The 13526-nt window shown below is 35.6% G+C and overlaps 3 non-coding genes across 3 annotated transcripts; all 3 read right to left on the bottom strand.

Annotated features, from left to right (window-relative positions):
* Positions 1-818: 818 nt before the first annotated feature.
* TRNAI-AAU (transfer RNA isoleucine (anticodon AAU)) lies at positions 819-892 on the bottom strand. Its single transcript has one exon. It is a non-coding gene; the product is annotated as a tRNA-Ile (tRNA).
* A 3413-nt stretch (positions 893-4305) lies between these two features.
* On the bottom strand, positions 4306-4379 carry TRNAI-AAU (transfer RNA isoleucine (anticodon AAU)). The gene has a single exon. It is a non-coding gene; the product is annotated as a tRNA-Ile (tRNA).
* Positions 4380-9551: 5172 nt separating this feature from the next.
* TRNAI-AAU (transfer RNA isoleucine (anticodon AAU)) lies at positions 9552-9625 on the bottom strand. The gene has a single exon. It is a non-coding gene; the product is annotated as a tRNA-Ile (tRNA).
* Between the last annotated feature and the right edge of the window lie 3901 nt (positions 9626-13526).

Raw genomic sequence — 13526 nt, 5'->3', positions numbered from 1 at the left:
TAACTGGCCAAACATAAAAACATCAGCAAACACAAAAATGCCAAATGTACCTAAAACAGGAGAACATTCAGTATTTCAAAGATCAGCAATATTGAGTAGAGGAAGACTCTCTAATAAAGGGTTCCATGGTGTAATGGTGAGCACTTTGGACTTTGAATCCAGTAATCTGATTTCAAATCTTGGTGGGACCTAACTTTGTTCAATTTCCTTAAAGTTGAATTTTAGGATAGCTTATCTATATTTAAACTTTGTATAAATCCCATCATCTTCAGTGGTTTTTTTACTCCAAACTAATTTTGAAGCTGTTTCAAATCAGTTTTCAACTGGAGAGATGTTTGTCAAACATTTGGAAATAGGAAAAGTTGCAATAAGAATGCAGTGATCCATTACTTGTGCTATGGTTTTAAAATATTCTGGTTTTAAGAATTTTCTTCTTCAGTGTGCACTAATGAGAGTAAAGGTCTGTTCTTCTTCTCTTCTTAAAACTTAGTCCCCCATAGTAGATTCAATCACCAAATAAATGTCCTGATTGATTAATTAGCCTTAGCATTTCTTAGATTTTGCCATATTGCTATATTTGAGAAAAAGTTTTCTATGTATGCCATATAGAGAAATGCTGCATCAGCCAAAGGATGACATTTTTGTTTATTCCTAACATGGATTTAAAAATTCTCTGTTTTGTATGTGTCTATGATGTTCTCTAGCAAGTTTCAAGGGCTGCTAACTGTAGCCAATGCATTCATCCCACACTTCATGCACTTTGCCGCTGGATAAAATCCATTCTTGGCATTTCTTGTAGGACAACAAGAAAAAGCACATGGCCCGTATGGGGATCGAACACATGACCTTGGCGTTATTAGCACCACGCTCTAACCAACTGAGCTAACCGGCCAAACATAAAAGCATCAGCAAACACAAAAATGCCAAATGTACCTAAAACAGGAGAACATTCAGTATTTCAATATTGAGTAGAGGAAGACTCTCTAATAATGGGTTCCATGGTGTAATGGTGAGCACTTTGGACTTTGAATCCTGTAATCTGATTTCAAATCTTGGTGGTACCTAACTTTGTTCAATTTCCTTAAAGTTGAATTTTAGGATAGCTAATCTATATTTAAACTTTGTATAAATCCCATCATCTTCAGTGGTTATTTTACTGCAAACTAATTTTGAAGCTGTTTCAAATCAGTTTTCAACTGGAGAGATGTTTGTCAAACATTTGGAATTAGGAAAAGTTGCAATAAGAATGCAGTGATCCATCACTTGTGCTATGGTTTTAAGATATTCTGGTTTTAAGAATTTTCTTCTTCAGTGTGCACTAATGAGAGTAAAGGTCTGTTCTTCTTCTCATCTTAAAACTTAGTCCCCCATAGTAGATTCAATCACCAAATAAATGTCCTGATTGATTAATTTGCCACAGCATTTCTTAGATTTGCCATATTGCTATATTTGAGAAAAAGTTTTCTATGTATGCCATATAGAGAAATGCTGCATCAGCCAAAGGATGACATTTTTGTTTATTCCTAACATGGATTTAAAAATTCTCTGTTTTGTATGTGTCTATGATGTTCTCTTGCAAGTTTCAAGGGCTGCTAACTGTAGCCAATGCATTCATCCCACACTTCATGCACTTTGCCGCTGGATAAAATCCCTTCTTGGCATTTCTTGCCAACAAGAAAAAGCACATGGCCCATATGGGGATCAAACCCATGACATTGGTGTTATTAGCACCAAGCTCTAACCAACTGAGCAAACCAGCCAAACATAAAAGCATCAGCAAACACAAAAATGCCAAATGTACCTAAAACAGGAGAGCATTCAGTATTTCAAAGATCAGCAATATTGAGTAGAGGAAGACTCTCTAATAATGGGTTCCATGGTGTAATGGTGAGCACTTTGGACTTTGAATCCAGTAATCTGATTTCAAATCTTGGTGGGACCTAACTTTGTTCAATTTCCTTAAAGTTGAATTTTAGGATAGCTTATCTATATTTAAACTTTGTATAAATCCCATCATCTTCAGTGGTTTTTTTACTCCAAACTAATTTTGAAGCTGTTTCAAATCAGTTTTCAACTGGAGAGATGTTTGTCAAACATTTGGAAATAGGAAAAGTTGCAATAAGAATGCAGTGATCCATCACTTGTGCTATGGTTTTAAGATATTCTGGTTTTAAGAATTTTCTTCTTCAGTGTGCACTAATGAGAGTAAAGGTCTGTTCTTCTTCTCGTCTTAAAACTTAGTCCCCCATAGTAGATTCAATCACCAAATAAATGTCCTGATTGATTAATTTGCCACAGCATTTCTTAGATTTGCCATATTGCTATATTTGAGAAAAAGTTTTCTATGTATGCCATATAGAGAAATGCTGCATCAGCCAAAGGATGACATTTTTGTTTATTCCTAACATGGATTTAAAAATTCTCTGTTTTGTATGTGTCTATGATGTTCTCTTGCAAGTTTCAAGGGCTGCTAACTGTAGCCAATGCATTCATCCCACACTTCATGCACTTTGCCGCTGGATAAAATCCCTTCTTGGCATTTCTTGTAGGACAACAAGAAAAAACACATGACCTTGGCATTATTAGCACCACGCTCTAACCAACTGAGCTAACCGGCCAAACATAAAAGCATCAGCAAACACAAAAATGCCAAATGTACCTAAAACAGGAGAACATTCAGTATTTCAAAGATCAGCAATATTGAGTAGAGGAAGACTCTCTAATAATGGGTTCCATGGTGTAATGGTGAGCACTTTGGACTTTGAATCCAGTATTCTGATTTCAAATCTTGGTGAGACCTAACTTTGTTCAATTTCCTTAAAGTTGAATTTTAGGATAGCTGATCTATATTTAAATTTTGTATAAATCCCATCATCTTCAGTGGTTTTTTTACTCCAAACTAATTTTTAAGCTGTTTCAAATCAGTTTTCAACTGGAGAGATGTTTGTCAAACATTTGGAAATAGGAAAAGTTGCAATAAGAATGCAGTGATCCATCACTTGTGCTATGGTTTTAAGATATTCTGGTTTTAAGAATTTTCTTCTTCAGTGTGCACTAATGAGAGTAAAGGTCTGTTCTTCTTCTCTTCTTAAAACTTAGTCCCCCATAGAAGATTCAATCACCAAATAAATGTCCTGATTGATTAATTAGCCTTAGCATTTCTTAGATTTGCCATATTGCTATATTTGAGAAAAAGTTTTCTATGTATGCCATATAGAGAAATGCTGCATCAGCCAAAGGATGACATTTTTGTTTATTCCTAACATGGATTTAAAAATTCTCTGTTTTGTATGTGTCTATGATGTTCTCTAGCAAGTTTCAAGGGCTGCTAACTGTAGCCAATGCATTCATCCCACACTTCATGCACTTTGCCGCTGGATAAAATCCCTTCTTGGCATTTCTTGCCAACAAGAAAAAGCACATGGCCCATATGGGGATCAAATACATGACCTTGGCGTTATTAGCACCACACTCTAACCAACTGAGCTAACTGGCCAAACATAAAAACATCAGCAAACACAAAAATGCCAAATGTACCTAAAACAGGAGAACATTCAGTATTTCAAAGATCAGCAATATTGAGTAGAGGAAGACTCTCTAATAAAGGGTTCCATGGTGTAATGGTGAGCACTTTGGACTTTGAATCCAGTAATCTGATTTCAAATCTTGGTGGGACCTAACTTTGTTCAATTTCCTTAAAGTTGAATTTTAGGATAGCTTATCTATATTTAAACTTTGTATAAATCCCATCATCTTCAGTGGTTTTTTTACTCCAAACTAATTTTGAAGCTGTTTCAAATCAGTTTTCAACTGGAGAGATGTTTGTCAAACATTTGGAAATAGGAAAAGTTGCAATAAGAATGCAGTGATCCATTACTTGTGCTATGGTTTTAAAATATTCTGGTTTTAAGAATTTTCTTCTTCAGTGTGCACTAATGAGAGTAAAGGTCTGTTCTTCTTCTCTTCTTAAAACTTAGTCCCCCATAGTAGATTCAATCACCAAATAAATGTCCTGATTGATTAATTAGCCTTAGCATTTCTTAGATTTTGCCATATTGCTATATTTGAGAAAAAGTTTTCTATGTATGCCATATAGAGAAATGCTGCATCAGCCAAAGGATGACATTTTTGTTTATTCCTAACATGGATTTAAAAATTCTCTGTTTTGTATGTGTCTATGATGTTCTCTAGCAAGTTTCAAGGGCTGCTAACTGTAGCCAATGCATTCATCCCACACTTCATGCACTTTGCCGCTGGATAAAATCCATTCTTGGCATTTCTTGTAGGACAACAAGAAAAAGCACATGGCCCGTATGGGGATCGAACACATGACCTTGGCGTTATTAGCACCACGCTCTAACCAACTGAGCTAACCGGCCAAACATAAAAGCATCAGCAAACACAAAAATGCCAAATGTACCTAAAACAGGAGAACATTCAGTATTTCAATATTGAGTAGAGGAAGACTCTCTAATAATGGGTTCCATGGTGTAATGGTGAGCACTTTGGACTTTGAATCCTGTAATCTGATTTCAAATCTTGGTGGTACCTAACTTTGTTCAATTTCCTTAAAGTTGAATTTTAGGATAGCTAATCTATATTTAAACTTTGTATAAATCCCATCATCTTCAGTGGTTATTTTACTGCAAACTAATTTTGAAGCTGTTTCAAATCAGTTTTCAACTGGAGAGATGTTTGTCAAACATTTGGAATTAGGAAAAGTTGCAATAAGAATGCAGTGATCCATCACTTGTGCTATGGTTTTAAGATATTCTGGTTTTAAGAATTTTCTTCTTCAGTGTGCACTAATGAGAGTAAAGGTCTGTTCTTCTTCTCATCTTAAAACTTAGTCCCCCATAGTAGATTCAATCACCAAATAAATGTCCTGATTGATTAATTTGCCACAGCATTTCTTAGATTTGCCATATTGCTATATTTGAGAAAAAGTTTTCTATGTATGCCATATAGAGAAATGCTGCATCAGCCAAAGGATGACATTTTTGTTTATTCCTAACATGGATTTAAAAATTCTCTGTTTTGTATGTGTCTATGATGTTCTCTTGCAAGTTTCAAGGGCTGCTAACTGTAGCCAATGCATTCATCCCACACTTCATGCACTTTGCCGCTGGATAAAATCCCTTCTTGGCATTTCTTGCCAACAAGAAAAAGCACATGGCCCATATGGGGATCAAACCCATGACCTTGGTGTTATTAGCACCAAACTCTAACCAACTGAGCAAACCGGCCAAACATAAAAGCATCAGCAAACACAAAAATGCCAAATGTACCTAAAACAGGAGAGCATTCAGTATTTCAAAGATCAGCAATATTGAGTAGAGGAAGACTCTCTAATAATGGGTTCCATGGTGTAATGGTGAGCACTTTGGACTTTGAATCCAGTAATCTGATTTCAAATCTTGGTGTGACCTAACTTTGTTCAATTTCCTTAAAGTTGAATTTTAGGATAGCTTATCTATATTTAAACTTTGTATAAATCCCATCATCTTCAGTGGTTTTTTTACTCCAAACTAATTTTGAAGCTGTTTCAAATCAGTTTTCAACTGGAGAGATGTTTGTCAAACATTTGGAAATAGGAAAAGTTGCAATAAGAATGCAGTGATCCATCACTTGTGCTATGGTTTTAAGATATTCTGGTTTTAAGAATTTTCTTCTTCAGTGTGCACTAATGAGAGTAAAGGTCTGTTCTTCTTCTCGTCTTAAAACTTAGTCCCCCATAGTAGATTCAATCACCAAATAAATGTCCTGATTGATTAATTTGCCACAGCATTTCTTAGATTTGCCATATTGCTATATTTGAGAAAAAGTTTTCTATGTATGCCATATAGAGAAATGCTGCATCAGCCAAAGGATGACATTTTTGTTTATTCCTAACATGGATTTAAAAATTCTCTGTTTTGTATGTGTCTATGATGTTCTCTTGCAAGTTTCAAGGGCTGCTAACTGTAGCCAATGCATTCATCCCACACTTCATGCACTTTGCCGCTGGATAAAATCCCTTCTTGGCATTTCTTGCCAACAAGAAAAAGCACATGGCCCATATGGGGATCAAACCCATGACCTTGGTGTTATTAGCACCACGCTCTAACCAACTGAGCAAACCGGCCAAACATAAAAGCATCAGCAAACACAAAAATGCCAAATGTACCTAAAACAGGAGAGCATTCAGTATTTCAAAGATCAGCAATATTGAGTAGAGGAAGACTCTCTAATAATGGGTTCCATGGTGTAATGGTGAGCACTTTGGACTTTGAATCCAGTAATCTGATTTCAAATCTTGGTGGGACCTAACTTTGTTCAATTTCCTTAAAGTTGAATTTTAGGATAGCTTATCTATATTTAAACTTTGTATAAATCCCATCATCTTCAGTGGTTTTTTTACTCCAAACTAATTTTGAAGCTGTTTCAAATCAGTTTTCAACTGGAGAGATGTTTGTCAAACATTTGGAAATAGGAAAAGTTGCAATAAGAATGCAGTGATCCATCACTTGTGCTATGGTTTTAAGATATTCTGGTTTTAAGAATTTTCTTCTTCAGTGTGCACTAATGAGAGTAAAGGTCTGTTCTTCTTCTCGTCTTAAAACTTAGTCCCCCATAGTAGATTCAATCACCAAATAAATGTCCTGATTGATTAATTTGCCACAGCATTTCTTAGATTTGCCATATTGCTATATTTGAGAAAAAGTTTTCTATGTATGCCATATAGAGAAATGCTGCATCAGCCAAAGGATGACATTTTTGTTTATTCCTAACATGGATTTAAAAATTCTCTGTTTTGTATGTGTCTATGATGTTCTCTTGCAAGTTTCAAGGGCTGCTAACTGTAGCCAATGCATTCATCCCACACTTCATGCACTTTGCCGCTGGATAAAATCCCTTCTTGGCATTTCTTGCCAACAAGAAAAAGCACATGGCCCATATGGGGATCAAACCCATGACATTGGTGTTATTAGCACCAAGCTCTAACCAACTGAGCAAACCGGCCAAACATAAAAGCATCAGCAAACACAAAAATGCCAAATGTACCTAAAACAGGAGAGCATTCAGTATTTCAAAGATCAGCAATATTGAGTAGAGGAAGACTCTCTAATAATGGGTTCCATGGTGTAATGGTGAGCACTTTGGACTTTGAATCCAGTAATCTGATTTCAAATCTTGGTGGGACCTAACTTTGTTCAATTTCCTTAAAGTTGAATTTTAGGATAGCTTATCTATATTTAAACTTTGTATAAATCCCATCATCTTCAGTGGTTTTTTTACTCCAAACTAATTTTGAAGCTGTTTCAAATCAGTTTTCAACTGGAGAGATGTTTGTCAAACATTTGGAAATAGGAAAAGTTGCAATAAGAATGCAGTGATCCATCACTTGTGCTATGGTTTTAAGATATTCTGGTTTTAAGAATTTTCTTCTTCAGTGTGCACTAATGAGAGTAAAGGTCTGTTCTTCTTCTCGTCTTAAAACTTAGTCCCCCATAGTAGATTCAATCACCAAATAAATGTCCTGATTGATTAATTTGCCACAGCATTTCTTAGATTTGCCATATTGCTATATTTGAGAAAAAGTTTTCTATGTATGCCATATAGAGAAATGCTGCATCAGCCAAAGGATGACATTTTTGTTTATTCCTAACATGGATTTAAAAATTCTCTGTTTTGTATGTGTCTATGATGTTCTCTTGCAAGTTTCAAGGGCTGCTAACTGTAGCCAATGCATTCATCCCACACTTTATGCACTTTGCCGCTGGATAAAATCCCTTCTTGGCATTTCTTGTAGGACAACAAGAAAAAACACATGACCTTGGCATTATTAGCACCACGCTCTAACCAACTGAGCTAACCGGCCAAACATAAAAGCATCAGCAAACACAAAAATGCCAAATGTACCTAAAACAGGAGAACATTCAGTATTTCAAAGATCAGCAATATTGAGTAGAGGAAGACTTTCTAATAATGGGTTCCATGGTGTAATGGTGAGCACTTTGGACTTTGAATCCAGTATTCTGATTTCAAATCTTGGTGAGACCTAACTTTGTTCAATTTCCTTAAAGTTGAATTTTAGGATAGCTTATCTATATTTAAACTTTGTATAAATCCCATCATCTTCAGTGGTTTTTTTACTCCAAACTAATTTTTAAGCTGTTTCAAATCAGTTTTCAACTGGAGAGATGTTTGTCAAACATTTGGAAATAGGAAAAGTTGCAATAAGAATGCAGTGATCCATCACTTGTGCTATGGTTTTAAGATATTCTGGTTTTAAGAATTTTCTTCTTCAGTGTGCACTAATGAGAGTAAAGGTCTGTTCTTCTTCTCTTCTTAAAACTTAGTCCCCCATAGTAGATTCAATCACCAAATAAATGTCCTGATTGATTAATTTGCCATAGCATTTCTTAGATTTGCCATATTGCTATATTTGAGAAAAAGTTTTCTATGTATGCCATATAGAGAAATGCTGCATCAGCCAAAGGATGACATTTTTGTTTATTCCTAACATGGATTTAAAAATTCTCTGTTATGTATGTGTCTATGATGTTCTCTAGCAAGTTTCAAGTGCTGCTAACTGTAGCCAATGCATTCATCCCACACTTCATGCACTTTGCCGCTGGATAAAATCCCTTCTTGGCATTTCTTGTAGGACAACAAGAAAAAGCACATGGCCCGTATGGGGATCGAACACATGACCTTGGTGTTATTAGCACAACACTCTAACCAACTGAGCTAACCGGCCAAACATAAAAGCATCAGCAAACACAAAAATGCCAAATGTACCTAAAACAGGAGAACATTCAGTATTTCAAAGATCAGCAATATTGAGTAGAGGAAGACTCTCTAATAATGGGTTCCATGGTGTAATGGTGAGCACTTTGGACTTTGAATCCAGTAATCTGATTTCAAATCTTGGTGGGACCTAACTTTGTTCAATTTCCTTAAAGTTGAATTTTAGGATAGCTTATCTATATTTAAACTTTGTATAAATCCCATCATCTTCAGTGGTTTTTTTACTCCAAACTAATTTTGAAGCTGTTTCAAATCAGTTTTCAACTGGAGAGATGTTTGTCAAACATTTGGAAATAGGAAAAGTTGCAATAAGAATGCAGTGATCCATCACTTGTGCTATGGTTTTAAGATATTCTGGTTTTAAGAATTTTCTTCTTCAGTGTGCACTAATGAGAGTAAAGGTCTGTTCTTCTTCTCTTCTTAAAACTTAGTCCCCCATAGTAGATTCAATCACCAAATAAATGTCCTGATTGATTAATTAGCCTTAGCATTTCTTAGATTTGCCATATTGCTATATTTGAGAAAAAGTTTTCTATGTATGCCATATAGAGAAATGCTGCATCAGCCAAAGGATGACATTTTTGTTTATTCCTAACATGGATTTAAAAATTCTCTGTTTTGTATGTGTCTATGATGTTCTCTAGCAAGTTTCAAGGGCTGCTAACTGTAGCCAATGCATTCATCCCACACTTCATGCACTTTGCCGCTGGATAAAATCCCTTCTTGGCATTTCTTGTAGGACAACAAGAAAAAGCACATGGCCCGTATGGGGATCGAACACATGACCTTGGCGTTATTAGCACCACGCTCTAACCAACTGAGCTAACCGGCCAAACATAAAAGCATCAGCAAACACAAAAATGCCAAATGTACCTAAAACAGGAGAACATTCAGTATTTCAATATTGAGTAGAGGAAGACTCTCTATTAATGGGTTCCATGGTGTAATGGTGAGCACTTTGGACTTTGAATCCTGTAATCTGATTTCAAATCTTGGTGGTACCTAACTTTGTTCAATTTCCTTAAAGTTGAATTTTAGGATAGCTAATCTATATTTAAACTTTGTATAAATCCCATCATCTTCAGTGGTTTTTTTACTGCAAACTAATTTTGAAGCTGTTTCAAATCAGTTTTCAACTGGAGAGATGTTTGTCAAACATTTGGAATTAGGAAAAGTTGCAATAAGAATGCAGTGATCCATCACTTGTGCTATGGTTTTAAGATATTCTGGTTTTAAGAATTTTCTTCTTCAGTGTGCACTAATGAGAGTAAAGGTCTGTTCTTCTTCTCGTCTTAAAACTTAGTCCCCCATAGTAGATTCAATCACCAAATAAATGTCCTGATTGATTAATTTGCCACAGCATTTCTTAGATTTGCCATATTGCTATATTTGAGAAAAAGTTTTCTATGTATGCCATATAGAGAAATGCTGCATCAGCCAAAGGATGACATTTTTGTTTATTCCTAACATGGATTTAAAAATTCTCTGTTTTGTATGTGTCTATGATGTTCTCTTGCAAGTTTCAAGGGCTGCTAACTGTAGCCAATGCATTCATCCCACACTTCATGCACTTTGCCGCTGGATAAAATCCCTTCTTGGCATTTCTTGCCAACAAGAAAAAGCACATGGCCCATATGGGGATCAAACCCATGACCTTGGTGTTATTAGCACCACGCTCTAACCAACTGAGCAAACCGGCCAAACATAAAAGCATCAGCAAACACAAAAATGCCAAATGTACCTAAAACAGGAGAGCATTCAGTATTTCAAAGATCAGCAATATTGAGTAGAGGAAGACTCTCTAATAATGGGTTCCATGGTGTAATGGTGAGCACTTTGGACTTTGAATCCAGTAATCTGATTTCAAATCTTGGTGGGACCTAACTTTGTTCAATTTCCTTAAAGTTGAATTTTAGGATAGCTTATCTATATTTAAACTTTGTATAAATCCCATCATCTTCAGTGGTTTTTTTACTCCAAACTAATTTTGAAGCTGTTTCAAATCAGTTTTCAACTGGAGAGATGTTTGTCAAACATTTGGAAATAGGAAAAGTTGCAATAAGAATGCAGTGATCCATCACTTGTGCTATGGTTTTAAGATATTCTGGTTTTAAGAATTTTCTTCTTCAGTGTGCACTAATGAGAGTAAAGGTCTGTTCTTCTTCTCGTCTTAAAACTTAGTCCCCCATAGTAGATTCAATCACCAAATAAATGTCCTGATTGATTAATTTGCCACAGCATTTCTTAGATTTGCCATATTGCTATATTTGAGAAAAAGTTTTCTATGTATGCCATATAGAGAAATGCTGCATCAGCCAAAGGATGACATTTTTATTTATTCCTAACATGGATTTAAAAATTCTCTGTTTTGTATGTGTCTATGATGTTCTCTAGCAAGTTTCAAGGGCTGCTAACTGTAGCCAATGCATTCATCCCACACTTCATGCACTTTGCCGCTGGATAAAATCCCTTCTTGGCATTTCTTGCCAACAAGAAAAGCACATGGCACGTATGGGGATCAAACCAATGACCTTGGCGTTATTAGCACCACGCTCTAACCAACTGAGCTAACCGGCCAAACATAAAAGCATCAGCAAACACAAAAATGCCAAATGTACCTAAAACAGGAGAACATTCAGTATTTCAAAGATCAGCAATATTGAGTAGAGGAAGACTCTCTAATAATGGGTTCCATGGTGTAATGGTGAGCACTTTGAATCCAGTATTCTGATTTCAAATCTTGGTGAGACCTAACTTTGTTCAATTTCCTTAAAGTTGAATTTTAGGATAGCTGATCTATATTTAAACTTTGTATAAATCCCATCATCTTCAGTGGTTTTTTTACTCCAAACTAATTTTTAAGCTGTTTCAAATCAGTTTTCAACTGGAGAGATGTTTGTCAAACATTTGGAAATAGGAAAAGTTGCAATAAGAATGCAGTGATCCATCACTTGTGCTATGGTTTTAAGATATTCTGGTTTTAAGAATTTTCTTCTTCAGTGTGCACTAATGAGAGTAAAGGTCTGTTCTTCTTCTCTTCTTAAAACTTAGTCCCCCATAGAAGATTCAATCACCAAATAAATGTCCTGATTGATTAATTAGCCTTAGCATTTCTTAGATTTGCCATATTGCTATATTTGAGAAAAAGTTTTCTATGTATGCCATATAGAGAAATGCTGCATCAGCCAAAGGATGACATTTTTGTTTATTCCTAACATGGATTTAAAAATTCTCTGTTTTGTATGTGTCTATGATGTTCTCTAGCAAGTTTCAAGGGCTGCTAACTGTAGCCAATGCATTCATCCCACACTTCATGCACTTTGCCGCTGGATAAAATCCCTTCTTGGCATTTCTTGCCAACAAGAAAAAGCACATGGCCCATATGGGGATCGAACACATGACCTTGGCATTATTAGCACCACACTCTAACCAACTGAGCTAACTGGCCAAACATAAAAACATCAGCAAACACAAAAATGCCAAATGTACCTAAAACAGGAGAACATTCAGTATTTCAAAGATCAGCAATATTGAGTAGAGGAAGACTCTCTAATAAAGGGTTCCATGGTGTAATGGTGAGCACTTTGGACTTTGAATCCAGTAATCTGATTTCAAATCTTGGTGGGACCTAACTTTGTTCAATTTCCTTAAAGTTGAATTTTAGGATAGCTTATCTATATTTAAACTTTGTATAAATCCCATCATCTTCAGTGGTTTTTTTACTCCAAACTAATTTTGAAGCTGTTTCAAATCAGTTTTCAACTGGAGAGATGTTTGTCAAACATTTGGAAATAGGAAAAGTTGCAATAAGAATGCAGTGATCCATCACTTGTGCTATGGTTTTAAAATATTCTGGTTTTAAGAATTTTCTTCTTCAGTGTGCACTAATGAGAGTAAAGGTCTGTTCTTCTTCTCTTCTTAAAACTTAGTCCCCCATAGTAGATTCAATCACCAAATAAATGTCCTGATTGATTAATTAGCCTTAGCATTTCTTAGATTTTGCCATATTGCTATATTTGAGAAAAAGTTTTCTATGTATGCCATATAGAGAAATGCTGCATCAGCCAAAGGATGACATTTTTGTTTATTCCTAACATGGATTTAAAAATTCTCTGTTTTGTATGTGTCTATGATGTTCTCTAGCAAGTTTCAAGGGCTGCTAACTGTAGCCAATGCATTCATCCCACACTTCATGCACATTGCCGCTGGATAAAATCCATTCTTGGCATTTCTTGTAGGACAACAAGAAAAAGCACATGGCCCGTATGGGGATCGAACACATGACCTTGGTGTTATTAGCACCACGCTCTAACCAACTGAGCTAACCGGCCAAACATAAAAGCATCAGCAAACACAAAAATGCCAAATGTACCTAAAACAGGAGAACATTCAGTATTTCAATATTGAGTAGAGGAAGACTCTCTAATAATGGGTTCCATGGTGTAATGGTGAGCACTTTGGAATTTGAATCCTGTAATCTGATTTCAAATCTTGGTGGTACCTAACTTTGTTCAATTTCCTTAAAGTTGAATTTTAGGATAGCTAATCTATATTTAAACTTTGTATAAATCCCATCATCTTCAGTGGTTATTTTACTGCAAACTAATTTTGAAGCTGTTTCAAATCAGTTTTCAACTGGAGAGATGTTTGTCAAACATTTGGAATTAGGAAAAGTTGCAATAAGAATGCAGTGATCCATCACTTGTGCTATGGTTTTAAGATATTCTGGTTTT

The sequence above is a fragment of the Taudactylus pleione genome, unplaced genomic scaffold (assembly GCF_031769625.1).
Source record: "Taudactylus pleione unplaced genomic scaffold, aTauple2 ptg000085l, whole genome shotgun sequence".
Classification (NCBI taxonomy): Eukaryota; Metazoa; Chordata; class Amphibia; order Anura; family Myobatrachidae; genus Taudactylus; species Taudactylus pleione.
This window is presented reverse-complemented; position numbering and strand designations above follow the sequence as displayed.